The sequence below is a fragment of the Aquarana catesbeiana genome, linkage group LG10 (genome assembly GCF_042186555.1).
Source record: "Aquarana catesbeiana isolate 2022-GZ linkage group LG10, ASM4218655v1, whole genome shotgun sequence".
NCBI lineage: Eukaryota > Metazoa > Chordata > Amphibia > Anura > Ranidae > Aquarana > Aquarana catesbeiana.
In genome coordinates this window covers 119,982,386-120,009,890 of record NC_133333.1, presented here as the reverse complement: position 1 = coordinate 120,009,890, position 27,505 = coordinate 119,982,386, and positions in this window count along the sequence as shown.

Here is a 27,505-nt window from a genome sequence, read left to right as displayed (position 1 = left end):
CATGGCCAACGTTGAGTTCCACCTGGTGGGCATGTCACAGATTAGGAGGTTCTTGGGCAGGTTAAACTCCTTTTGGAGGTCCGTCAGCCGAGCACTGGCATTATATGACCGGCGAAAATGCACACAGACTTTCCTGGCCTGCCTCAGGACATCCTGTAAGCCCGGGTACCTGCCCAGGAACTGCTGCACCACGAAGTTAAGGACGTGAGCCAAACAGGGCACATGGGTCATTTGTCCCTGTTGTAGGGCAGAGAGGAGGTTGGTGTCATTGTCGCAAATCACCATTCCTGCCTTAAGTTGGCGTGGCGTCAACCACCTCTGAACCTGCCCCTGCAGAGCTGACAGAACCTCTGCCCCAGTGTGACTCCTGTCCCCCAAGCACACCAGCTCAAGCACCGCATGGCATCTTTTGGCCTGCGTACTTGCGTAGCCCCTTGAACGGCTACGGAGCACCGCTGGTTCCGAGGACAAAGCACAGGAAGAGGCCATGGAGGAAGAAGAAGAGGAGGGGGTGGAGGAGAGAGGTGTGTCACAATCATTAGCATTTTGGAGGTGTGGTGGCGGAACAACCTCCAACACTACTGCACCTTGTCCTGCATCCTTCCCAGCTGCCAGCAGAGTCACCCAATGCGCCGTGAAACTTAGGTAACGTCCCTGTCCATGCCTGCTGGACCATGAGTCAGCAGTAATATGCACTTTACCGCTGACCGCCCTGTCCAGCGAGGCATGGACATTGCCTTCCACATGGCGGTAGAGAGCCGGAATCGCCTTCCGTGAGAAAAAGTGGCATTTGGGTACCTGCCACTGAGGAACCGCACATTCCACAAACTCACGGAAGGGGGCAGAGTCTACCAACTGAAAAGGCAGCAGTTGAAGTGCTAGCAATTTTGCCAAGCTAGCATTCAACCGCTGCGCATGTGGATGGCTGGGAGCAAACTTCTTGCTTCAGCTGGGGCAGGGAAATTTGCCTGGTACAATCTGACGTCGGTGTACCAAAAGCAGATTGCCCACAAGTACTTGGCTGTGACACACCTAATTCTACACCTTCATTCCTCTCAGTGCAGGTCTCAGAGAGGACTGAAGGTATAGTGGGGTTGGAGATCTCAGCTGATGAGGAGCAAGGAGAGGTCCTCTTTGTTCTTTGGTGTGGGTCTTTTAGATACGCTTGCCAACGAACTGCATGGCAGGTCAACATATGTCTGGTCAAGCATGTGGTACCCAAGCGGGAGATGTTTTGGCCACGCGAGATACGCTTGAGACATATGTTGCAAATAGCAGCGGTGCGATCTGATGCACTCGTCTCAAAAAAGGCCCACACCAAGGAACTTTTTGAATAACACGCAGAGACTGCAGCGCCCTGCACATGTGGAGCTTTGGGGTGTGATGCAGTCAATGTGCTGCCCTTAGGCTGGCCCCTGGAGGGCATCTTGCCTCGTTGGTGATGTGCCGCCTCTTCCTCCTCCTCCTCTTCCTCTCTCCTATCAGGCACCCACGTTGAGTCAGTGACCTCATCATCCCCTCCCTCCTCATCACTGGAGCAAACCTGGCAGTATGCTGCAGCAGGGGGAGCATGACTGCCAGATTGCTGTCCATCTTGGGCACCCCCTCTGTCCGTGCTCATGTTACTGCCTTCATCGAGCTCAGTATCATCATCAGAGCCTTCCAAATGCTGGGCATCCTCCTGGAGCATGTACCCAACACTGTGGTCAAACAGTTCAAGGGACTCCTCAGGAGGACATGGTGGGGCTAGGTAAGGAGTCACTGATGACATTGAGCCGAGGGAAGAGGCCGCTGCTTTGCCAGACAAAGTACCCTGGGCATGGGTGAGAGAGGATGAGGAGGATGAGGAAGGCTTGGTCATCCACTCGACCAAGTCTTCCGCATGTTGCGGCTCAACACGGCCAGCTGCCGAAAAAAAGGCCAAGCGTGTCCCACGGCCACGTGCTGATGAGGATGCACCGTCTCCACGACCAGCACTAGACACAGAGCCTGCTTGCCCTCTCTTATTGGCTTGTGACTGTCTGCCTCTCCTTCTTGGCCTTCCAGACATACTAATTGCCTGTAGCTGCACTAAGCTGGGATATATATATATATATATATATATATATATATATATATATGTACTGATACTGCAGCTTGCAAAATCAACTGCCTGCCTGTAGTATGAGAACACCACCAACCTTCTACAGGTAGCTTTTGCTGAACACTGTGCAGAGCTCGCAAAAAACTAACTTGTAGCTTTTTTAGCTGTCTGCGGTAGTGATAGGATCAGGAAAACACCACCAACCTTCTACAGGTAGCTTTAGGTAAACACTGTGCAGAGCTCGCAAAAAAATAACTTGTAGGTTTAGCTGAACACTGTGAGGTGGACGCACCACACTAACTTGTAGTTTTAGCTGAACACTGTGAGCAGGACACACAGCACTAACTTGTAGTTTTAGCTGAACACTGTGAGCAGGACGCACCCCACTAACTTGTAGGTTTAGCTGAACACTGTGAGCAGGACGCACTGCACTAACTGTAAATAGTCTAGCTGCCTGACTGTGGTACTAATAGGATCAAAATAACACCAGCAATTTTATTCAGGTAGCTGTAAATACTGTATTAGGGAGATGCGGATTTTCAATAAATCCTGGTTAGGAATGATTATTAAACAGAGGGAGAGAAATCTAGTAAATGTGAAGTCAGATATCATTAGTATCCAAGAAAAACTAGAGGCATTTTCAGATTTAGAATCTTTCTCTACATGGGATACAAAAATCAATGAACAAACTACAAAGTTTGAGGCAGACTTAATAGTCAAGAAATCTGGGAAATTCGAAAGGGATAGGCAGGACTATATGGCAGGGCGGGAGTTTAATTGGAAGAAAGAAAAGACGCCTGGACCCCCTACCCATGTACAGGAAGGTGGTCCTGAGATAAGAGATCGCCCTGAGGCCAGCACTTCATTCAACGCTGGCAGTGGGATGAATAGTAAAAGAAATAGAAATAGAAATCGTAACAGGAACCACTTTAAAGATAAGAGCAAACATTGGGGTAGAAATAATAGGATCAGAAGTAGGAACAATGAGAATGGGGAACCTAATAAATGGTCAGACCTGGGCCCTTATAGATGTAGTGTGCATGAAGACTTTCCGCCCCTTCGAGATCAGAGGGGTTTATTTGGTAACTGTGATCACAATGAGAAAAGCAAGCAAGGCAATCAGAAGGCTGGAGATCTCATTGGACATGATCCTGCTACTGACGTGACTCTGCTACAGCAGAAGGAGATTACAATACAAGAGGAGAGAAGCGACCTAGCGATACCGATACAGTCCACGTTGAATGCAATTGAGAAACAACAGGAGTCCCCTCTAAAATCAAGATCTAATGACGTAGCGGGGATAGGTACGACTGGTACCAATACAATTAAATCTAAGGTTGAGATTCCTTTTTTTGTGCAAGGAGCTGCGGGAAGAACGAAACCCGCAGCGCAAAAAAGCATTGCATTCCGACCTCTATCACCCCCGAATACCAGGAGACAGTTAAAACAACGAGAAGAGGATGTAGGGGAGGGCGGAAATCCAAAGAGAGATCAAAAACATCAGAGAGCCACTCCACTATAAAAATTTTCAATCTGTCGAAATGTGAGTTCCTTGACACGGAGCTCGAATTGCTTAGAAGGGGACTCAACTATGCCCCTGAGAGTCCTCCAAATCTGTTTGAGCTCTTTATCGATCTCAATAAGTTTGTGCGGAATCTTACTGTAAAGCGCCACTTTAGACTGAAGGAAATAAATGGAACAAGTGAGGGTCCAGAAACGACTATCCCCATTGCCCATGCTGAACCTCTAGACAAAGAGATATTGGAGATTTTGGAGGAACTATACCTGGAAGGAGGTCAAGAATCTGTGGAAGTCTCTCCTCCTTTAACCCTGGAGGGTGCGACGATCAATACTAACTTCAGACCAAAATCAAGTTTCTACCCCCACTGGAACAAGGGGAACTTCATACCCACGTTTTATGAAGTGGTGATGGAGGAATTCAGGAAAATCTGTGGAGACAATAAACGGAAGTATATAAAGGGCCACGAAGTGTGCCTGGAGGGCCCTTTGGGTAGTCTAAAAAAGAACTCAGAAATAGTCATAAGAAAAGCAGATAAAGGTGGAGGTCTGGTTATCCAAGATAGAGATCAATATCTAGAGGAAGCCTACAGATTGATCGGCGATACCAACACCTATGAGAGACTTACCTGGGATCCTACGGTCAACTATAATGTCGAATTAAAAGCGCTCCTGGACAAAGCACTATCAGATCAAGTCCTGACTAAAAACGAGTATCATTTTCTGTATTCAAAGCACCCAGTGGTCCCTCACTTCTACCATATCCCAAAAATACACAAAGATATGGAGAAGCCTCCAGGAAGACCTATTATAGCAGGGATCGACAGTTTGACCAGCAATCTTGGCAACTATATCGATTACTTCCTCCAGGGACTGGTGGTCAACCTGCCATCATACATCAAGGACTCAGGCCACGCTTTAGAGGTACTTAGTGCATATACTTGGGAGCAGGGATATAGATGGCTATCACTTGATGTGACATCTCTATATACATCTATCCAGCACGAGTTCAGGCTTAGGGCCATTGAATATTATGTTGCAGAAGCCCACCTATTTGATCCCAGGCAAGCTCGATTCATTTACGAATGCATTGAGTTTACTTTGACTCACAATTATTTCACCTTTCTGGACAGGTTCTATAGGCAGGTAAGGGGTACAGCTATGGGTGCTAGGTTCGCTCCCAGCTATGCGAACTTGTTCATGGGCTACTGGGAGCAGAACTATATTTGGGCCAATAACCCTTATGGGAGGAACCTAGTGTTGTACTCGCGTTACATAGATGATATTCTCATCATCTGGAGCGGCACTGATGAGGAACTGAAGGGATTCCTGGCACATTGTGCAGGGAACCCCTATGGGATTTCCTTCACACATGTGGTAGACGATAAGTCCTTGATTTTCCTGGACTTAGAGCTACAGGTTGACGACACTGGGGCCATCTATTCAAAAACGCATTTCAAACCGAGCGCTGGTAATTCATATCTCCACGCCCGGAGCCACCATCACCCTAGATGGATTAGGAATGTACCTTTTGGTCAGTTTTGCAGACTCAGGCGGACCTGCACCCTGAAGCACGATTATGAAGAACAAAGCCTTGTCCTCAAGACTAAGTTCAAGGAAAAGGGTTACGAAGAGGAGCATATAGAGGAGGTGTTCCAAAAATACCTTGTGCTATATGACAACACTCGTGTTGGAGAGGAAGAAAAAAAGACAAATCCTCACATGGATGAACGACCACAAGTACGATTTTGCACTAGGTATAACAACAAGGCCCTCTCGATACAAAAAATCCTCAAAAAGAACTGGAGGATCCTCGAATCAGACCCTATCTTGAAGACAAGCCTTCCTTCGCACCCCAATTTGGTCTTTAGGAGACCGAAGGACTTAAGGAGCATTATTGCCCCAAGTAGAGTGAGAAAACAAAGAAATGGAGGGCTCAGTAGTATTTGGAGCACGATTTTTGACCAGAAGGGAAGTTACAGATGTGGGAGCAACATTTGTGGGAACTGCGTGCATATGTGCCATAGAAAGAAAGAAGTTGTTGGAACAGACGGTAGGATCCACAAGATTAAGCAGTTCATTAACTGCGGTACCCCGTATGTCATCTATGGCCTTCTGTGTCCTTGTGGCCTCCTTTATGTAGGACGGACGTCAAGACCTATGAGGACCAGAATGAATGAGCACAGGAGCAGTATCCTTACGGAGAAGGACAACTATTCAATACCAAAACACTTCAAAGAAACCCATAGTAGCAGTACAGACGGCCTCAAAGTGTTCGGTATAGAAGCGATGCCGAGCGACTTGGATAGCGGCAAAAAACATCAAATGCTATGTAATAGAGAGGCCTTCTGGATTTTTTCCCTAGGAACTCTGGCCCCAAAAGGCCTGAATGAGGAAATCGAACTGCACAATGTTGTCTAACTCCTTCAGTTCCCGAAAAGGCCCCCGAGTCATTGGTGGCACTAGCCAGGTCAATTGGGGTTTGACCTTTCAAGTGTGCGTATTGCCACCAATGTGCAGGTTGGGGCTCAGTTTTGGGTCATATGGGGTACACTAGGTGTAGTGACCAGGATTTGGGGCAGATAGGTTTTTCAGATGTAGTAGTAGTCATACAGTTTTCAGTTCAATGTGTAGAAGCTAGTTACCAGGCTGTGGTTGGTGTTTAGACAGTAGCTAATTTGATAACAATATGTAGTCCATGTCATTTTATGTACTTCACCGCCATTGGGGTATAGTGTTCATTTTCCATTAGGTGCAAACGGGCAATGGTCTCTCTCGTTTTTGGTACGCTAGTCCGCAGAGGTATCCTCCACGGCATTTGCTGGGGGGACGGTCACTATGGCCATTTGACATAGTATGTTATATCCTGCCATAGGTTATTTATTTTACTATATTTATTATATTTGTATCTATATAGAGTGGTGCGTAGTCTCTTAGCCGGTATTCTCTATTACTGTTTTTTAACGGTGTTATTAATGTTTTAGGCCGATGAGCATTTGTTTTTAGATCTTCTATTTATTGTTATTATATAATTTTTTTGATCAGTATTATTTAGGTACCATAGTGCACGGATCTCTTTTTGATTTTAATTTTGCTATGGATTTTCATGTTTTGACCGTTTCAAGATACTATATTTTATGGAAATATATATATTATATGCTGTCTAATCAACTGTGTTTCAAATTTATGAACCATACATATATTATGTGTTGTATTAACCTATTGCACCTTGGTAAGGATACCTCTGCGGATCACACCAACGGAATATTATCTATTAGTAATTTCATTTGGTATCGATTTTGATCCCCTCACCAACCTCTCCATTTGAGATTAATCTCTATTTTTTAGCAAATATATGTGCCGTCTACCTATTACATCTTTACCCTCTATTCTCATCCCATGAATGGTCCTTGTAGAGAGATTTGGGCTGCGAGCTGCCTGTGGCTGTAATTTGAATGCTGCCGTACTGTGCAGGCATTATCAGCCTAGGAGTTATTGGTGGGAGGCGCGCGGACCAACGGGGATGCGCGCGCACCGACTTTCCTGGCCACTCACAGGCAGCCCCATGACGGCCGGAAGCAGCGGGTGAAACGCAAACATACCCGCGCTTCCGGGCCGTGTCCCCTGCACGCAGCGTCCTCTGACGCTTGTAGAAGGGGAACTGACGTCACGATCGGCCGGAAGTTGCGGGTGGAACGCAGGAACGCCCGCACTTCCTGGTCCTTCGGGTGTCATGCGTTCCACACGCTGTGTGCAGTGTTCATATGGCTCCTGGGAGCCAGAGAAGTCCCGTAGTATTTACTGCGGTTTGTCCACGGCATGGGGTTACCTATGGAGCTGTTTGTGGGATGAAAGGTATGTGTGGTCGGCACCCCCCCCCTCCCCCACCACCACCCCCCCTTTTTGGTTTTTTTTTTTTTTTTTTTGGTTTGTGGTCCATATTGATTTTGCTACAGTTTTTGCTAGCTCCAAATACAGCAAGCAACATAGAGGGAGGCCTGTCGCTTGTTTTTTATCAGTACTATCTTTTGGCTGCAAATGGGGCTTGTACATAGAGGGAGGGGTGCAGGGAGAGTAAGCCCAAATGGGTAGGTGTTGCTGTTTGTGAGGGGGCGTCGCTACCAATTGGGTGTGGCAAACACAGGTACTTATGCACACACACATATATATATCTATAGAGAGGCAATTTCGAGAGACTAGCCATTGCCGTTCAGGCTCTGAAGAAGGGGGTGCTCCCCTGAAACGCGTTAGCCATTGGCCATTTGCACCGGTCTGATTCTCTTGGCAATAGGTCCTGGTGTGTCGATCCATAGAACAGCGCATTTGCGCCCTTTTTAAAGCTGGCTTCGATAGCTCGTTTGTGAGTATAATCTTTGCTGTTTTTATGCTGCAATAAAGTTTTATAGTGGTAATGCACTAGGTTAGTGCGCCCTCCTTCTTTTTCTGTAACAAGACAAGCCTGCCTGTCAGTAAGAAGATAACAGGAACGGATCTAGCTGAACACTGTGAGCAGGACGCACTGCACTAACTTGTAGCTTTAGATGAACACTGTGCAGAGGTCTCACTACACCAACTTGTAGGTTTAGCTGAACACTGTGAGCAGGACGCACAGCACTAACTTGTAGTTTTAGCTGAACACTGTGAGCAGGACGCACAGCACTAACTTATAGTTTTAGCTAAACACTGTGAGCAGGACGCACTGCACTAACTTGTAGCTTGAGATGAACACTGTGCAGAGGTCTCACTACACCAGCTTGTAGGTTTAGCTGAACACTGTGAGCAGGACGCACAGCACTAACTTGTAGTTTTAGCTGAACACTGTGAGCAGCACGCACTGCACTAACTTGTAGCTTTAGATGAACACTGTGCAGAGGTCTCACTACACCAACTTGTAGGTTTAGCTGAACACTGTGAGCAGGACGCACTGCACTAACTGTAAATAGTCTAGTTGCCTGACTGTGGTACTAATAGGATCAAAAGAACACCAGCAATTTTATTCAGGTAGCTGTAAATACTTTAACAAGACAAGCCTGCCTATCTGTAAGAAGATAACAGGAACGGATCTAGCTGAACACTGTGAGCAGGATGCACTGCACTAACTTGTAGCTTAAGATGAACACTGTGCAGAGGTCTCACTACACCAACTTGTAGGTTTAGCTGAACACTGTGAGCAGGACGCACCCCACTAACTTGTAGGTTTAGCTGAACACTGTGAGCAGGACGCACAGCACTAACTTGTAGTTTTAGCTGAACACTGTGAGCAGGACGCACAGCACTAACTTATAGTTTTAGCTAAACACTGTGAGCAGGACGCACTGCACTAACTTGTAGCTTGAGATGAACACTGTGCAGAGGTCTCACTACACCAGCTTGTAGGTTTAGCTGAACACTGTGAGCAGGACGCACAGCACTAACTTGTAGTTTTAGCTGAACACTGTGAGCAGGACGCACCCCACTAACTTGTAGGTTTAGCTGAACACTGTACTAAATGTAAATAGTCTAGCTGCCTGACTGTGGTACTAATAGGATCAAAAGAACACTAGTAATTTTCTTCAGGTAGCTGTATATACTGTAACAAGACAAGCCTGCCTGTCAGTAAGAAGATAACAGGAATGGATCTAGCTGAACACTATGAGCAGGACGCACTGCACTAACTGTAAATAATCTAGCTGCCTGACTGTGGTACTAATAGGATCAAAAGAACACCAGCAATTTTCTTCAGGTAGCTGTAAATACTGTAACAAGACAAGCCTGCCTGTCAGTAGGAAGATAACAGGAACGGATCTAGCTAAACTGAATACAGTGTATATATATATATATGCAACACCTGGGATGCATATCTATACACAATACACTGTAAGTGCAGCTAACCTGACTGACTGTTCTGCCTAATCTATCTAACTCAAATCAAATGACACTGTCTCTCTGTCTATCTCTTTCAACGCCGGAACACACACTACACAGGGCCGCCGTGTAGGCGGCCTTATATAGTGTGGGGCGTGTACTAAATCCCCTGAGCCATAATTGGCCAAAGCCTCCTTGGCTTTGGCCAATTACGGCTCTCTGTTCAGACGGCGCTGTGATTGGCCAAGCATGTGGGTCATAGTGCATGCTTGGCCAATCATCAGCCAGCAATGCACTGCGATGCCGCAGTGAATTATGGGCCATGACGCGCCACACGAATTTGGCGCGAACGGCCCATATCGTTCGCAATTCGGCGAACGGGTGAACAGACGATGTTCGAGTCGAACATGGGTTCGACTCGAACACGAAGCTCATCCCTAGTGTACACTGACTGAACTGTATTATATATTGTACACTGCCTGCACTGTATTATATACTGTACACTGACTGCAATGTCCCTGATGAAGTGGGAAAGGTTATGTCCCTGACGAAGTGGGCAGGGCTATGTCCCTGATGTAATGTTTTGGCTTTGTGTACAGTTTTCCAACTAATTTTATACTATAATAAACGTGTATCTGGATAATAATATCAAACTATGACACTTCAATTCTAGATCCACTTACAGCAATAAAATCTGAGAGGGGTTGTAACAACTTTCCACTCCATCTAAAAGCTCCGGGTCTTATACTAAATTGAGAACCGGGAGGTCTGGTTCCCAATCTCCTGATCTCTGGGATAGACTCTGATTGGCTTATATAGTGATCATTCACTGTACAGCTTGCCCCTGTGCTGTTTTCTTCTCCTGGATAGAAAAAATAAACATTTTTATTTCTTCTTGCTAGGAGAGAAAATTGTAAACAAAGAAAAATGGTTGTAAAAAAAATAATAACAAGGTAACAATAATAATAAGTTACAGGGGTTTTTTAAAAAAGGCGATGGGGGGGGGTCCAGAGGTAGACATAGTCAGCGCAGAACATATTCCAGAGGGTAGTATTGGGGGCATTAGTGATAGGTTGACCAAAGCACATAAACCCAAGGTAAGTATAGTAGCAAGTCCTAGCAATCTCGGAACACCCAATAAGAGGATAATATGTGACCGGTCTAAACTATGTGGCATGTTCACCAATGCCAGGAGCCTGGTGGACAAGATGGGTGAACTAGAGATACTGTTGTACGAGGAGGATTTGGATTTTTGGGGGCATTTCAGAGACCTGGTTCAACAGCTCTCATGATTGGCTGGCAACCATTCAAGGGCATACCCTTTATCACAAGGATAGAGAGGGTAAAAAAGGGGGAGGGGTATGCCTATATAGCAATGTACAAGTGAATGTGAGAGATGACATAACTAAGGGAGCTAGGGAGGAGGTGGAATCCTTATGGGTAGAGCTCCAAAAGGATGAAGCTAAGGGAAAAATAATACTGGGAGTATGCTATAGGTCCCCTAACCTGATGGAGGAAGGGGAGACAGATCTCCTATCACAAATTGGATTAGCAGAAAGGATGGGAAGCATTATCATAATGGGGGATTTTAATTATCCAGACATAGACTGGGCGGAGGGAACCACGCATTCATCTAATGCCGCGTACACACGATCGGACTTTACGGCAGACTTTTCCCGGCGGACTTTTCGACCTACTTTATGACGGACTTTCTGAATGAACGGACTTGCCTACACACAATCCACCAAAGTCCGTCGAATTCGTACGTGATGACGTACGACCGGACTAAAACAAGGAAGTTCATAGCCAGTAGTCAATAGCTGCCCTAGCGTGGCTTTTAGTCCGATGAACTAGCATACAGACGAGCGGACTTTTCGACCGGACTCGAGTTCGACGGATTGATTTAAAACATGTTTCAAATCTAAGTGCATCCAACTTTTGAGAAAACAAAGTCCGCTGGAGCCCACACATGATCGAATTGTCCGACGAAATCCCGTCCGCCGGGCAAAGTCTGCCGTAAAGTCCACTCGTGTGTATGCGGCATTATGCTCGCCAGTTCCTAAATGTCTTGCAGGACAATTTTATGGGTCAGATAGTAGACGCACCAACTAGAAATAAAAATTCTTCCCAAACCAATCTATTAAACTTCTATGAGGAGGTGAGTTGCCATCTAGACAAAGGAAGGCCCATAGACGTGGTGTATCTGGATTTTGCAAAAGCATTTGACACAGTTCCCCATAAACATTTACTGTAAAAAATAAGGTACATTGGCATGGACCATAGGGTGAGTACATGGATTGAAAACTGGCTACAAGGGCGAGTTCAGAGGGTGGTGATAAATGGGGAGTACTCGGAATGGTCAGGGGTGGGTAGTGGGGTCCCCGAGGGTTCTGTGCTGGGACCAATCCTATTTAATTTGTTCATAAAGGATGGGGTGAACAGTTCAATGTCTGTATTTGTGGACGATACTAAGCTAAGCAGGGCAATAACTTCTCCGCAGGATGTGGAAAGTTTGCAAAAAGATCTGAACAAATTAATGGGGTGGGCAACTACATGGCAAATGAGGTTCAATGTAGAAAAATGTAAAATAATGCATTTGGGTGGCAAAAATATGAATGCAATCTATACATTGGGGGGAGAACCTCTAGGGGAATCTAGGATGGAAAAGACCTGGGGGTCCTCGTAGATGATAGGCTCAGCAATGGCATGCAATGCCAAGCTGCTGCTAACAAAGCAAACAGAATATTGGCATGCATTAAAAAGGGGATTAATTCCAGAGATAAAACAATAATTCTCTCGCTCTACAAGACTCTGTTACGGCCACACCTAGAGTATGCTGTCCAGTTCTGGGCACCAGTCCCCAGGAAGGATGTACTGGAAATGGAGCAAGTACAAAGAAGGGCCAAGACCCTGCCGTGAGCTCCGTGAGTAGGATTGCGGGTCCCGCTGATTCGATGTCCGCGGGGATACCTGCGATCATCTCACGGAGCTGAAGAACGGGGAGATGCTAATGTAAACAAGCATCTCCCCGTTCTGCCTAGTGACACTGTCATTGATCATTTACAAGTAAAACAGGCGCAGTGCAACAGTACCTCTATAGAGTATACCTTGATAGTCCAGGGGGGTCGGAAACTATATATAATGATTATATATATATAGAGACTGGTCTGTAAGGGCTGCCACCGATGGGACCAGAAGCAAGGTCCAAACAGGCTGAGAAGAGACAAGGAAAATGGGGCGCCTCTGAGTATGTATCAATAAACATTTATTATAAAAAATAATATCCACTCACATGGAAGATAGCATATCTGCATTCAGGCATGTCTCTGGATGAGAGAAGAGGAGAGGGACTGCAAGCTTTAGCATGTCCACAAACGGCTGGCGAATCCACATAAGATGATGTGAGGTGGTGGGGCACAGCGGTTCTTCTCCTTGGCACACAGAACTGAGATGTGATGGTATGTAGAAGCATCCAGGCATGTGTGGGTTCCAGTGGAGGGGGAAGTAGGACGCCGGGTCCTGTCGCATGCAGTGCCGTGATGTTGTCAGTCTCCTCTGGTAGCACGGCCGTGCATCACGGCATCATGCTTGACAAAGGAGTGCTGCTATGCCGACCATCCATAGCCTGTATACTCGGAAATGCGTCGCACATTGGTGATGTCACGGCTCCACACCACGCTTTGCTGTGCATGCCAAGCTTCATTCTGGTTCCCTCTCCACGGCCGTGCTACCAGAGGAGACTGACAACATCACGGCACTGCATGTGACAGGACCCGGCATCCTCCTTCCCCCTCCATTGGAACCCACACATGCCTGGATGCTTCTACATACCATCACATCTCAGTTCTGTGTGCCAAGGAGAAGAACCGCTGTGCCCCACCACCTCACATCATCTTATGTGGATTCGCCAGCCGTTTGTGGACATGCTGAAGCTTGCAGTCCCTCTCCTCTTCTCTCATCCAGAGACATGCCTGAATGCAGATATGCTATCTTCCATGTGAGTGGATATTATTTTTTATAATAAATGTTTGATACATACTCAGAGGCGCCCCATTTTCCTTGTCTCTGTCACTGATCATAGCTCCCTGTGATCAGGAGCAGTGATCAGTGACGTCTCACTCGTAGCCATGCCCCCTAACAGTTAGAATCACTCCCTAGGACACACTTAACCCCTTCCTAGCCAGCTAGTGGTTAACCCCTTCACTGCCAGTGTCATTTTACAGTAATCAGTGCAATTTTATAGTCCCATAAATGTGTCAAAATTGTTCGATGTGTCCGCCATAATGTCGCAGTCATGATAAAAATAGCAGATCGCCGCCATTACTAGTAAAAAAAAATTATTAATAAAAATGCATAAAACTAACCCATATTTTGTAGACGATATAACTTTTGCGCAAAACAATCAATAAACACTTATTGCGGGCTTTTTTACCAAAAATATGTAGAAGAATACATATCGGCCTAAACTGAGACTATATTTTTTTGGGGATATTTATTATAGAAAAAAGTAAAAAATAATGTGTTGTTTCAAAATTGTCACTCTATTTTTGTTTATAGCGTGAAAAAAAAAAAACATAGAGGTGATCAAATATCACCAAAAGAAAGCTCTGTTTGTGGGAAAAAAAGGACGTCAATTTTGTTTGGGAGCCACGTCGCATAACCACGCAATTGTCAGGTAAAGCGACGCAGTGCTGAATCGCAAAAAGTGCTCTGGTCTTTGGCCAGCCAAATGGTCCGGGGCTTAAGAGGTTAACAAGACATGTGGCCACTCATTAAAGTTAGAAGAAAAGAGGTTTAACCTTAAACTACGTAGAGGGTTCTTTACTGTAAGAGCGGCAAGGATGTGGAATTCCCTTCCACAGACGGTGGTCTCAGCGGGGAGCATCAATAGTTTCAAGAAACTATTAGATAAGCACCTGAATGACCACAACATACAGGGATATACAAGGTAATACTTACATATAATCACACACATAGGTTGGATTTGATGGACTTGTGTCTTTTTTTGCCCTCACCTACTATGTATACTATGTATGTATTAACAAAATATAGATAAAATAGCTAGATCAGGGTTTGGTCTAGGTCATTGTCAGAATTAGAGTTAGGGTTGAGGTTAGGGTGAAAGGTCATAGCCAGGGCCAAATGCCAGGGTCAAAGGTCAAGGTCAGTGTATTTTAGAAACTTTTTTTTTATTTAGTATCAATGTCAGTTAGTGTCAAAGGGGTTGATTTACTAAAACCAAAACATGCAATTGTGGTGCAGTTCTGCATAGAAACCAATCAGCTTTCACAATTTTATTTTGTTAAAGCTTTAACTAAACAAACTGAAGTTAGACACTGATAGGCTACCATGCACAGCCGCACCAGATTTTGCACTCTTTAGTTTTAGTAAATTAACTCCAGTGTGTTTTTGTCAGTTTATCCTGAAAAAAGGAAACAAGGTATAATTTACCAATTTACCACCAAATGAAAGCCCAGTTTATCCTGAAAAAAAAGGAAACAAGGTATAATTTACCAAGATACACTAACGAAATAAAAAATGTAATGCACAGTTCTACTAACACATAACACGTGGCAAAGTTGCAAAACTGCATTCAGTTGTTAAGATTTGTTTTACCATTTTCATGAAAGTGTTATTAATTTACATAATCGAAATAAACATCATCTATAAGGCTTCACTCAAATGGGCCCTGAGATCTGTACAGCATGAATAAGCTGTTTGTTTATGCAATTGGAACAGCAGCACGTCCTAATTTAAGGAGCATGTGTCACAGACCATATTTGTTTATTACTGAAATTGTTTTAACTGTTTTTATAATGTTTACACTAAAATTATGTGGAATGTTTGTTGTGATCATATTAAATGTTGGTATAATATCATGAATAATTAACTAAATGTAATTTATTAATCCATTTATTACTTAATGCCTACATAATTATTACTTTCTCTAATTTATTTGAAAGTACAAAGTCTCCGCTGTAACAGCTTACACAGATTTCTTTATTCACATATGCATGTAAACCTGACAGTATGCCAAAGTCAGGTGTTATGCCGCGTTCACACGACCGGACTTTACGGCATACTTGGTCCGGCAGACCGGAGTCCGGCGGACAATTCGATCGTGTGTGGGCTCCAGCGGACTTTTTTTCTCCAAATGTTTGACGGACCTAGTAATGAAACATGTTTCAAATCTTTCCGACCGACTCAAATCTGGCTCGTCTGTATGCTAGTCTGACGGACTAAAACCGACGCTAGGGCAGCTATTGGCTACTGGCTATCGACTTCCTTATTTTAGTCCGGTGTATGTCATCATGTATGAATCCGTCAGACTTTGGTTGATCATGTGTAGGCAAATCCGTTCATTTGAAAAGTCCGTCGTAAAGTCTGTCAAAGTCCGCTGGACAAAGTCTTCCATAAGGTCTGCTCGTGTGTATGTGGCATTACAGTCCTGTACAGCTCTGTTCAGGATTTGCTCTTGTCCAGCCTTGTTCCTAGGGCAGCCATCAGAAGTACTGGGGCCCCTTACACAGCTTTAGGTCTGGCCCCCCAGGGCCTAACCACCAACATTCACCAGAGCCACCTATTGGCCATTCCACCGAATCTGCCCACTGGCCATTCCACCAAGTCTCTCAGAGCACTCACTTTTATTTCAACAATCTACAACTTAATATATGAAAATGAAAAGTGTATTCCAAGTCTTCAGTGCTTTCAAGATGTAACAGTACAAAATGATATTTTGGCCAAAAAATATAAAGACTGCCACCACGATAAGGTAGACTGTACTACATTTTTTCAATGACCCCCCCCCCCCCACACACACACCATCTATTGTCCCCTAGCAGATCTAAGAAAACAAATAAAAACTCTAAAATAAAAAAACAATCATATTCAGCAATGAGACATCCCAATCCAGCAAAAAGATGGCCCAATCCAGCCCTCAGCCCCCCTCACACCTGTACACACTCAATCTTCACACCTGTATGTGCTCAAACCCACTCACACTTGTACACCCTTAGCCCCCCTCACCCCTTTACGCACTCAGAACCCCCTCACACCTGTACGCACTCAGCCCCTCCTCACACCTGTACATACTCAGCTTCCCTTCACACCTGTACACACACAGCCCCCCTCACATCTGTACACATTTAGAACCCCCTCACACCTGTACACACTCAGAACCTCCTCACACCTACACACACTCAGCCCCCTCAAACCTGTACACACTCACCTCCCCGTACACCTGTACGCACTCAGCCCCCTCTTCACAACTGTATGCACTAAGCCCAAATCACAACTATACACTCAGCCCCCCCTCACACGTATATGCACTCAGCCCTGCCACACCTGTACACACTCAGCCCCCCCACATCTGTACGCACTCAGCACCTCTTCACAACTGTATGCACTCAGCCCCCCACACCTGTACGCATTCAGCCCCCCCTCACACCTGTATTCACTCAGCCCCCCTCACACCTGTATGCACTCAGCCCCCTCACACCTGTAGGCACTCAGCACCCACTCACACTCATACACACTCAGCCCCTTCACACCTGTGCGCACTCATCCCCTTCACACCTGTGCGCACTCAGCCCCTCCTCAAACCTGTACACACTCAACTCCCCCTCACACCTGTACGCACTCAGCCCCTCTTCACACCTGTATGCACTCAGATCCCCCACACCTGTTCCCACTCAGCCCCCTCACACCTGTTCCCACTCAGCCCCCCTCACACCTGTACACACTAAGCCCCTCCTCATGCCTGTACACACTCAGCCCCCTCACACCTGTATGCACTCAGCCCCTCACACCTGCATGCACTCAGCCCCTCACACCTGCATTCACTCAGCCCCTTCCTCATCTATATGCACTCAGCCCCTTCTCACACCTGTACGCACTCAGCCCCCCTCACACAAAGACATACAAACACACACACATGTACACAAACACACACATGCACACACACAGACACACATACACACACATGTACACACACATCTGTACGCACTCAGCCCCCTCACACCTGTACACACTCAGCCCCTCTTCACACCTGTATCCACTCAGCCCCCCCTCAGACCTGTACACACTCAGACCCTCTTCACACCTGTATGCACTCAGCCCCCCTCACACCTGTACTCACTCAGCCCACTTCACAAGTGTACGCACTCAGCCCCTTTCTCACACCTGTATGCACTCAGCCCCCTCACACCTGTACACACTCAGCCCCTCTTCACACCTGTATGCACTCAGCCTTCTCACACCTGTATGCACTCAGCCCCCCACACCCGTACACACTTAGCCCCCTTAACACCTGTAGGCACTCAGCCCCCCCACACCTGTATGCACTCAGCCCCCTCACACCTGTACGCACTCAGCCCCCCTCACACATGTACACACTCAGCCCCCTCACACCTGTACGCACTCAGCCCCACTCACACCTATATGCACTCAGCCCCCCTCACACCTGTACGCACTCAGCCCCTCCTCACACCTGTACGCACTCAGCCCCTCCTCACACCTGTACAGTCTCAGCCCCTCCTCACACCTGTACACTCTCAGCCCCCTCACACCTGTATGCACTTAGCCCCACTCACACTCATACACACTCAACCCCTCCTCACACCTGTACACACTCAGCCCCTTCACACCTGTACACACTCAGCACCTCCATACACCTGTATGTACTCAGCTCCCCCTCACACCTGTAGGCACTCAGCCCCCTCACACCTGTACACACTCAATGCCTCTTTACACCTGTATGCACTCAGCCCCCCTCACAACTGTATGCACTCAGGCCCCCTCACAACTGTATGCACTCAGGCCCCCTCACACCTGTATGCACTTAGCCCCCTTCACACCTGTACGCACTCAGCCCCTCGTCACACCTTTATGCACTCACCCTTCTCACACCTGTATGCACTCAGCCCCCCCACACCTGTACGCATTCAACCCCCCTCACACCTGTATGCACTCAGACTCTCCTCATTCACTGTACTCACTCAGCCCACTTCACAAGTGTACGCACTCAGCCCCTTTCTCACACCTGTATGCACTCAGCCCCCTCACACCTGTACACACTCAGCCCCTCTTCACACCTGTATGCACTCAGCCTTCTCACACCTGTATGCACTCAGCCCCCCACACCCGTACACACTTAGCCCCCTTAACACCTGTAGGCACTCAGCCCCCCCACACCTGTATGCACTCAGCCCCCTCACACCTGTACGCACTCAGCCCCCCTCACACATGTACACACTCAGCCCCCCTCACACCTGTACGCACTCAGCCCCACTCACACCTATATGCACTCAGCCCCCCTCACACCTGTACGCACTCAGCCCCTCCTCACACCTGTACGCACTCAGCCCCTCCTCACACCTGTACACTCTCAGCCCCTCCTCACACCTGTACACTCTCAGCCCTCTCACACCTGTATGCACTTAGCCCCACTCACACTCATACACACTCAACCCCTCCTCACACCTGTACGCACTCAGCCCCTCGTCACACCTTTATGCACTCACCCTTCTCACACCTGTATGTACTCAGCTCCCCCTCACACCTGTAGGCACTCAGCCCCCTCACACCTGTACACACTCAATGCCTCTTTACACCTGTATGCACTCAGCCCCCCTCACAACTGTATGCACTCCGGCCCCCTCACAACTGTATGCACTCCGGCCCCCTCACAACTGTATGCACTCAGGCCCCCTCACACCTGTATGCACTCAGGCCCCCTCACACCTGTATGCACTTAGCCCCCTTCACACCTGTACGCACTCAGCCCCTCGTCACACCTTTATGCACTCACCCTTCTCACACCTGCATGCACTCAGCCCCCCCACACCTGTACGCATTCAACCCCCCTCACACCTGTATGCACTCAGACTCTCCTCATTCACCAGAGCCACCCATTGGCCATTCCACCGAATCTGCCCACTGGCCATCCCACCAAGTCTCTCAGAGCTCTTACTTTTATTTAAACAATCTTCCAACGTAACCACTTGCTGACCGCCTCACGACGATTTACGTCGGCAGAATGGCACGGGCAGGCAGAATCACGTACCTGTACGTGATCTGCCTCCCGCGGGCGGGGGGTCCGATCGGACCCCCCTGGTGCCCGAGGCGGTCGGCTTCTGTCTGGCAGCGATCAGACGTGAGGGGGAGGCCATCCATTCGTGGCCCCCCCTCGCGATCGCTCCCAGCCAATGAGAATCTTCCTCTGCCTCTGTAATGTAAACAGAGGCAGAGGAAGTGATGTCATCTCTCCTCGAGCCGGTCTTTTTCGTTCTGGCGCCGAGGAGAGAAGACATCAAGTAAGTGCACCAAACACTACACTTCCAGTAGAACACTCCAGGCACACTTTTCATGCCCCAGTCACCCCCCAATCACCCCCTGATCACCCCCCTGTACCCCCTGTCACACTGACACCAATAGCAGTTTTTTTTTGCATTGGTGTCAGTTTGTGACAGTTATAAGTGTTAGGGCAGTTAGGGTTAGCCCCCTTTAGGTCTGGGGTACCCCCCTTTAGGTCTAGGGTACCCCCCTACCCCCCCAATAAAGGTTAACCCCTTGATCACCCCCCGTCGCCAGTGTCACTAAGCGATCGTTTTTCTGAATCGCTTTATTAGTGTCACTGGTGACGCTAGTTAGGGAGGTAAGTATATAGGTTCGCTATCAGCGTTTTATAGGGACAGGGACCCCCATATACTACCTACTAAAGGTTTTAACCCCTTGATTGCCCTCTAGTTAACCCTTTCACCAGTGATCACTGTATAACTGTTATGAGTGACGCTGGTTAGTTAGTTTGTTTTTTATAGTTTATTATAGTTTTAGGGCACCCGCTGTTTATTACCGTATAAAGGTTTAACCCCCTAATTGCCCGGCGGTGATATAAGTTACGTTTTTGGGGTCAGATAAGGTCTGCGTCGCCCCAGGCAGCGTCAGGTTAGTGCCAGTACCCGCTAACACCCACGCACGCAGCATACACCTCCCTTAGTGCTATAGTATCTGAACGGATCAATATCTGATCCGATCAGATCTATACTAGCATCCCCAGCAGTTTAGGGTTCCCATAAACACAGTGTTAGCGGGATCAGCCCAGATACCTGCTAGCACCTGCGTTTTGCCCCTCGGCCCAGCCCTGCCCAGCCCACCCAAGTGCAGTATCGATCACTGACACTTACAAAACACTAAACACATAACTGCAGCGAGTCAGGCCTGATCTCTGCGATCGCTAACAGTTTTTTGGTAGCATTTTGAATCAGTTGCTAACAGTCAGGAGCTTTTTTGCCTGTGAGTCTCACTAGTGTACCCCTCAATTTAGAGGCCAAAATGGCAAATCGAAGGTACACTAGTGAAGAGGCCTACACGTTTCTGAGCATGACAGATAGTGAAGAGGAAGTCACTCATCTGTCAGATTCAGGCTCAGAATACGATCTTGTAGAGGACAGCGGCTCCATGACAGATAGCTCTGACGACAGAGTTGTGGTCATTGCTAAGGTCAGGCGTACCAGACCCCAATCTTCTTCTTCTGTCCTTGAAGTGCAAGAACCGCAGGTCCCTTGTATGGAGCAGAGCAGTACTAGCGCCGCTATTCCTTCTGGTGAACTGGCAAGCACCAGCGGCCTGGTACACCCTGGTCGTACATCCAGCACTGCAGTATCACGTGGTGACGTGGCGAGTCCCATAAGTGCAGTTCAAGCTGGCGAGGTGGCAAGCACTAGTAGTGTCCCGCTGCCACCAAGAAGACGAACACAGGCCCGTCGTGCCCATAGTGCCCTTCCTGCTGCATTCGCCAATCCGAATTGGGAACCCACCACTTCTGCAGCACCCATACTTCCCCCATTCACTGGCCAACCCGGAATTCAGGTGGAAACAGTTGATTTTACGCCACTGGATTTTTATTCACTGTTTTTCACCAAAGATCTCTATAGATCTATTGTGGACCAAAGCAATTTATACGCTGGTCAACACATCGCCACTATTCCCCAGTCCTCCCTTGCCAGAGATTGGAGACCAATTACGGTCTCCAAATTTAAGATCTTTCTGGGCCTTTCCCTCAACATGGGCATAACTAAAAAGAGTGAGTTGCGGTCATATTGGTCCACTGACCCAATTCACCATTTGCCCTTGTTCTCTGCCTCCATGACCAGGGCACTTCAACAACAATGAACTCTGTTGTCCTCATGGAGACCCTGGATACGATCGGCTCTACAAAATTCAGCCCCTCGTAAACCACTTCAACCAGCATTTTGCAGACTTGTTTACTCCCCATCAAGTTGTCTGCGTTAATGAGTCCCTGATTAAATTATCTGGCCGCTTGTCATTCAAACAGTACCTTCCCAGCAAGCGTGCCAGATACGGGGTCAAGATGTATAAGCTCTGTGACATGGCCACAGGCTATACATGTAGTTTTATGGTTTACGAGGGCAAAGATAGTCACGTAGAGCCGACAAACTGCCCTGACTACATAGGAAGTGCTGGCAAGATAGTGTGGGACTTGGTGTCACCTTTATTCGGAAAGGTGTACCACTTGTACGTGGACAATTATTACATGAGCGTGCCACTTTTTAGTCACCTTTTTGATCAACAGATTGGAGCATGTGGCACCGTGCAACCTAATCGCCGGGGCTTTCCCCAGCGGCTTGTAGATTCCCGTCTTAGGCTGGGGGAAAGAGCCTGCTTGAAGTGTAATAACTTGCTCGCTATGAAGTGGAGGGATAATAAGAATGTTTTCGTTCTTACCTCCCTTCATGCAGACACGATGGTCCAAATTACTACGGCGACTGGTGTTGTGGAGACACCCCTCTGTGTCCACGAATATAACCAAAACATGGGAGGGGTGGACCTCAACGACCAGTTGTTGGCGCAGTACCTAGTTACCCGTAAGACCAGACGCTGGTACAAAAAAGTGTCTGTTTATTTAATTCAATTGGCTTTGCTGAAAGCTCATGTGCTATACAGAGCTTCAGGACGGACTGGATCCTTCCTTAAATTCAGGAAGAGATCATCAGAGCCCTTCTGTATCCAGACGGTGCTCCACCTCACCTTCCCCAACCAAATGCAGTAAGCCGGCTGCATGAGAGGCATTTTCCTTATGTCCTCCCGAGTACCCCTACCCAACGAGCCCCCCAAAGAAGATGTCGTGTCTGTAGCAAGCGCGGATATAGGCGTGACACCCGGTATTATTGTCCCTCCTGTCCTGACAATCCTGGTCTATGCATTGGTGAATGTTTTGAACGCTACCATACACTAATTGAGTTTTAGCGTAGGGTACAGCACTGCACAGACTAGGACACACTTTCACAGGGTCTCCCAAGATACCATCGCATTTTGAGAAACCCAAACTGGTACCAGTTACAAAAGTTAAAGTTACTAAACAAAGTGTAAAAAATAAATAAATAAATAAAAAATAAATAAATAAAAACACAAAAAAAAATTATAAAAAAAAAAAAAAAAATAGTTGTCGTTTTATTGTTCTCTCTCTCTCTCTCTATTCTCTCTCTATTGTTCTGCTCTTTTTTACTGTATTCTATTCTGCAATGTTTTATTGTTATTATGTTTTACCACGTTTGCATTTCAGATATGCAATTTTTTTATACTTTACTGTTTATTGTGTTTTGTTGGTAACCATTTTTTTGTTTTCAGGTACGCCATTCAGCTGCAGAGCGGATTTATTTATCTTGACAGCAACAGCGTTTGCTCCTACGATACATAAAGCCGTGACTCCAGCGCTGTCGGAGGTGATTTTACCACCACAGTTACGTACTTCAGCATATATGCCGAAGCGTGGGGGCAGCAGTGGGTGGAGGAGCGATTTGCTCCTGCCTTTTGTTGGAGGATGCCCCCATGCTTCGGCATATATATATTTTAGGCACAGGTTGTATTAAATGTTTTATTTTTTACTATGTTTTTTTTGTATTTGCTTTGCAGGTATGGTAAGTCTTACTGTTATACTGTAATGTTACTTTGTTTTATTGTTAACCATCATTTGCTTAGCAGGTACGCCATTCAGTTGCAGCGCGGATTTATTTATCTTGACAGCAACAGCGTTTGCTCCCACGATACATAAAGCCGTGACTCCAGTGCTGTCGGAGGTGATTTCACCACCACAGTTACATACTTCAGCATATATGCCGAAGCGTGGGGGCAGCAGAGGGCGGAGGAGTGATTTGCTCCTAACTTTTGCGGGAGGATGCCCCCATGCTTCGGCATATATATACGGTGCATGTATGCCCATCATTAGAAGTGGGTGGATGAAGGGAGGTATTCTAATTGTGGGCATACCCACCGATCAATCTCTTTTTTTCGTTCAGCCCACAGGCTGCATGAAAAAAAAGTTTACAATATATGCCCAACAAGGACCAGCAACGTACTGGTATGTTGCTGGACTTTGAGTGGTTATACCAGAATGATGCCTGCAAGTTTAGGTATCATCTTGGTATCATTCTTCTCAGCCAGCAGTCGGCTTTCATGTAAAAGCAATCCTAGTGGCTAATTAGCCTCTAGACTGCTTTTACAAGCAGTGGGAGGGAATCCTCCCCCCCACCATCTTCCATGTTTTTCTCTGGCTCTCCTGTCCCAACAGGGAACCTGAGAATGCAGCCATTGATTCAGCCAGCTGACCCTAGAGGTGATCAGAGACCAGAGTGGCTCCAAACATCTCTATGGCCTAAGAAACCGGAAGCTACGAGCATTTCATGACTTAGATTTCGCCGGATGTAAACAGCGCCATTGGGAAATTGGGAAAGCATTTTATCACACCAATCTTGGTGTGGTCAGATGCTTTGAGGGCAGAGGAGAGATCTAGGGTCTAATAGACCCCAGTTTTTTCAAAAAAGAGTACCTGTCACTACCTATTGCTATCATAGGTAATATTTACATTCCCTGAGATAACAATAAAAATGATTTAAAAAAATTAAAAATGAAAGGAACAGTTTAAAAATAAGATAAAAAAGCAAAAAATAATAATAATAAAAAAAAGCACCTCTGTCCCCCCCTGCTCTCGCGCAAAGGCAAACGCAAGCGTCGGTCTGGCGTCAAATGTAAACAGCAATTGCACCATGCATGTGAGGTATCACTGCGAAGGTCAGATCGAGGGCAGTAATTTTAGCAGTAGACCTCCTCTGTAAATCTAAAGAGGTAACCTGTAAAGGCTTTTAAAGGCTTTTAAAAATGTATTTAGTTTGTCGCCACTGCACGTTTGTACGCAGTTTTAAAGCATGTCATGTTTGGTATCCATGTACTCGGCCTAAGATCATCTTTTTTATTTCATCAAACATTTGGGCAATATAGTGTGTTTTAGTGCATTAAAATTTAAAAAAGTGTGTTTTTTCCCAAAAACAATACTGTGTGAAAAAAAAAAATTAAACAACCACCATTTTAATCTGTAAGGCATTTGCTTTAAAAAAAATATATAATGTTTGGGGGTTCAAAGTAATTTTCTTGCAAAAACAAAAAATATTTTTTCATGTAAACAAAAAGTGTCAGAAAGGGCTTTGTCTTCAAGTGGTTAGAAGAGTGCATAAAATGCCAGGACAGTTCAAACCCCCCCCAAATGACCCCATTTTGGAAAGTAGACACCCCAAGCTTTTTGCTAAGACGCATGTAGAGTCCATGGAATATTTTATATTGTGATACGAGTTGTGGGAAAAAGACAAACTTTTTTTTTTTTTTGCACAAAGTTGTCACTAAATGATATATTGCTCAAACATGCCATGGGAATATGTGAAATTACACCACAAAATACATTCTGTTGCTTCTCCTGAGTACGGGGATACCACATGTGTGAGACTTTTTGGGAGCCTAGCCGTGTACGGGACCCCGAAAACCAAGCACCGCCTTCAGGCTTTCTAAGGGCGTAATTTTTTGATTTCACTCTTCACTGCCTATCACAGTTTTGGAGGCCATGGAATGCCCAGGTGACACAAACCCCCCCAAATGACCCTATTTTGGAAAGTAGACACCCCAAGCTATTTGCTGAGAGGTATAGTGAGTATTTTGCAGACCTCGCTTTTTGTCACAAAGTTTTGAAATTTGAAAAAAGGAAAAAAATTTTTTTTTCTTGTCTGTCTTTATTTTCAAAAACAAATGAGAGGTCTGCAAAATACTCACCATGCCTCTCAGCAAATAGTTTGGGGTGTCTACTTTCCAAAATGGGGTCATTTGGGGGGGTTTGTGCTATCTTGGCATTTTATGGGCTTCGAAACTGTGATAGGTAGTGAGGAGTGAATCAAAAATTTACGCCCTTAGAAATCCTGAAGGCGGTGCTTTGTTTCGGGGCCCCGTGCGCGGCTAGGCTCCCAAAAAGTCCAACACATGTGGTATGCCCGTACTCAGGAGAATCTGCAGAATGTATTTTGGGGTGTAATTCCACATATGCCCATTGCATGTTTGAGCAATATATCATTTAGTGACAACTTTGTACAAAAAAAAAAATTGTCACTTTCCCACAACTTGTGTCAAAATATAAAATATTCCATGGACTCAACATGCCTCTCAGCAAATAGCTTGGGGTGTCTACTTTCCAAAATTGGGTCATTTGGGGAGGTTTTGTGCCATCTTGGCATTTTATGGCCTTCAAAACTGTGATGGGTAGTGAGGAGTGAAATCAAAAATTTACGCCCTTAGAAATCCTGAAGGCAGAGCTTGATTTTCGGGGCCCCGTACACGGCTAGGCTCCCAAAAAGTTCCACACATGTGGTATCCCCATACTCAGGAGAAGGAGCTAAATGTATTTTGGGGTGCAATTCCACATATGCCCATGGCCTGTGTGAACAATATATCATTTAGTGACAACTTTGTGCAAAAAAAAATTGGTCACTTTCCCGCAACTTGTGTCAAAATATAAAATATTCCATTGACTCAACATGCCTCTCAGCAAATAGCTTGGGGTGTCTACTTTCCAAAATGGGGTCATTTGGGGGGGGTTTGTGCCATCTTGGCATTTTATGGCCTTCAAAACGGTGATAGGTAGTGAGGAGTGAAATAAAAAATGTACACCCATAGAAATCCTGAAGTCGGTCCTTGGTTTTCGGGGCCCCGTACGCGGCTAGGCTCCCAAAAAGTCCCACACATGTGGTATCCCCATACTCAGGAGAAGCAGCTAAATGTATTTTGGGGTGCAATTCCACATATGCCCATGGCCTGTGTGAGCAATATATGATTTAGTAACAACTTTTTGTAATTTTTTTTTTTTTTGTCATTATTCAATCACTTGGGACAAAAAAAATTAATATTCAATAGGCTCAACATGCCTCTCAGCAATTTCCTTGGGGTGTCTACTTTCCAAAATGGGGTCATTTGGGGGGGGGGGGGGGGTTGTACTGCCCTGCCATTTTAGCCCCTCAAGAAATGACATGGGCAGTCATAAACTAAAAGCTGTGTAAATTCCAGAAAATGTACCCTAGTTTGTAGACACTATAACTTTTGCGCAAACCAATAAATATACACTTTAAAAAAATTGACATTTTTTTTACCAAAGACATGTGGCCGAATACCTTTTGGCCTAAATGTATGACTAAAATTGAATTTATTGGATTTGAATTTTTTTATAACAAAAAGTAGAAAATATCATTTTTTTCAAAATTTTCGGTGATCAAATAGTGATCAAATACCATCAAAAGAAAGCTCTATTCGTGGGAAGAAAAGGACGCACATTTAGTTTGGTTACAGCATTGCATGACCGCGCAATTAGCAGTTAGAGCGACGCAGTGCCAAATTGTAAAAAGTGCTCTGGTCAGGAAGGGGGGTAAATCCTTCCGGGGCTAAAGTGGTTAATATATGAAAATGAAAAGTGTATTCCAAGTCTTCAGTGCTTTCAAGATGTAACAGTACAAAATGATATTTTGGCCAAAAAATATAAAGACTGCCACCACGATAAGGTAGACTGTTTTGAGGAGGACCCTACACTAACACTAACTCCACTACATTTTTTCAATGACCCCCCCCCCCCCCCACCATCTATTGTCCCCTAGCAGATCTAAGAAAACAAATAAAAACTCTAAAATAAAAAAAAAATCATATTCAGCAAAGAGACATCCCAATCCAGCAAAAAGATGG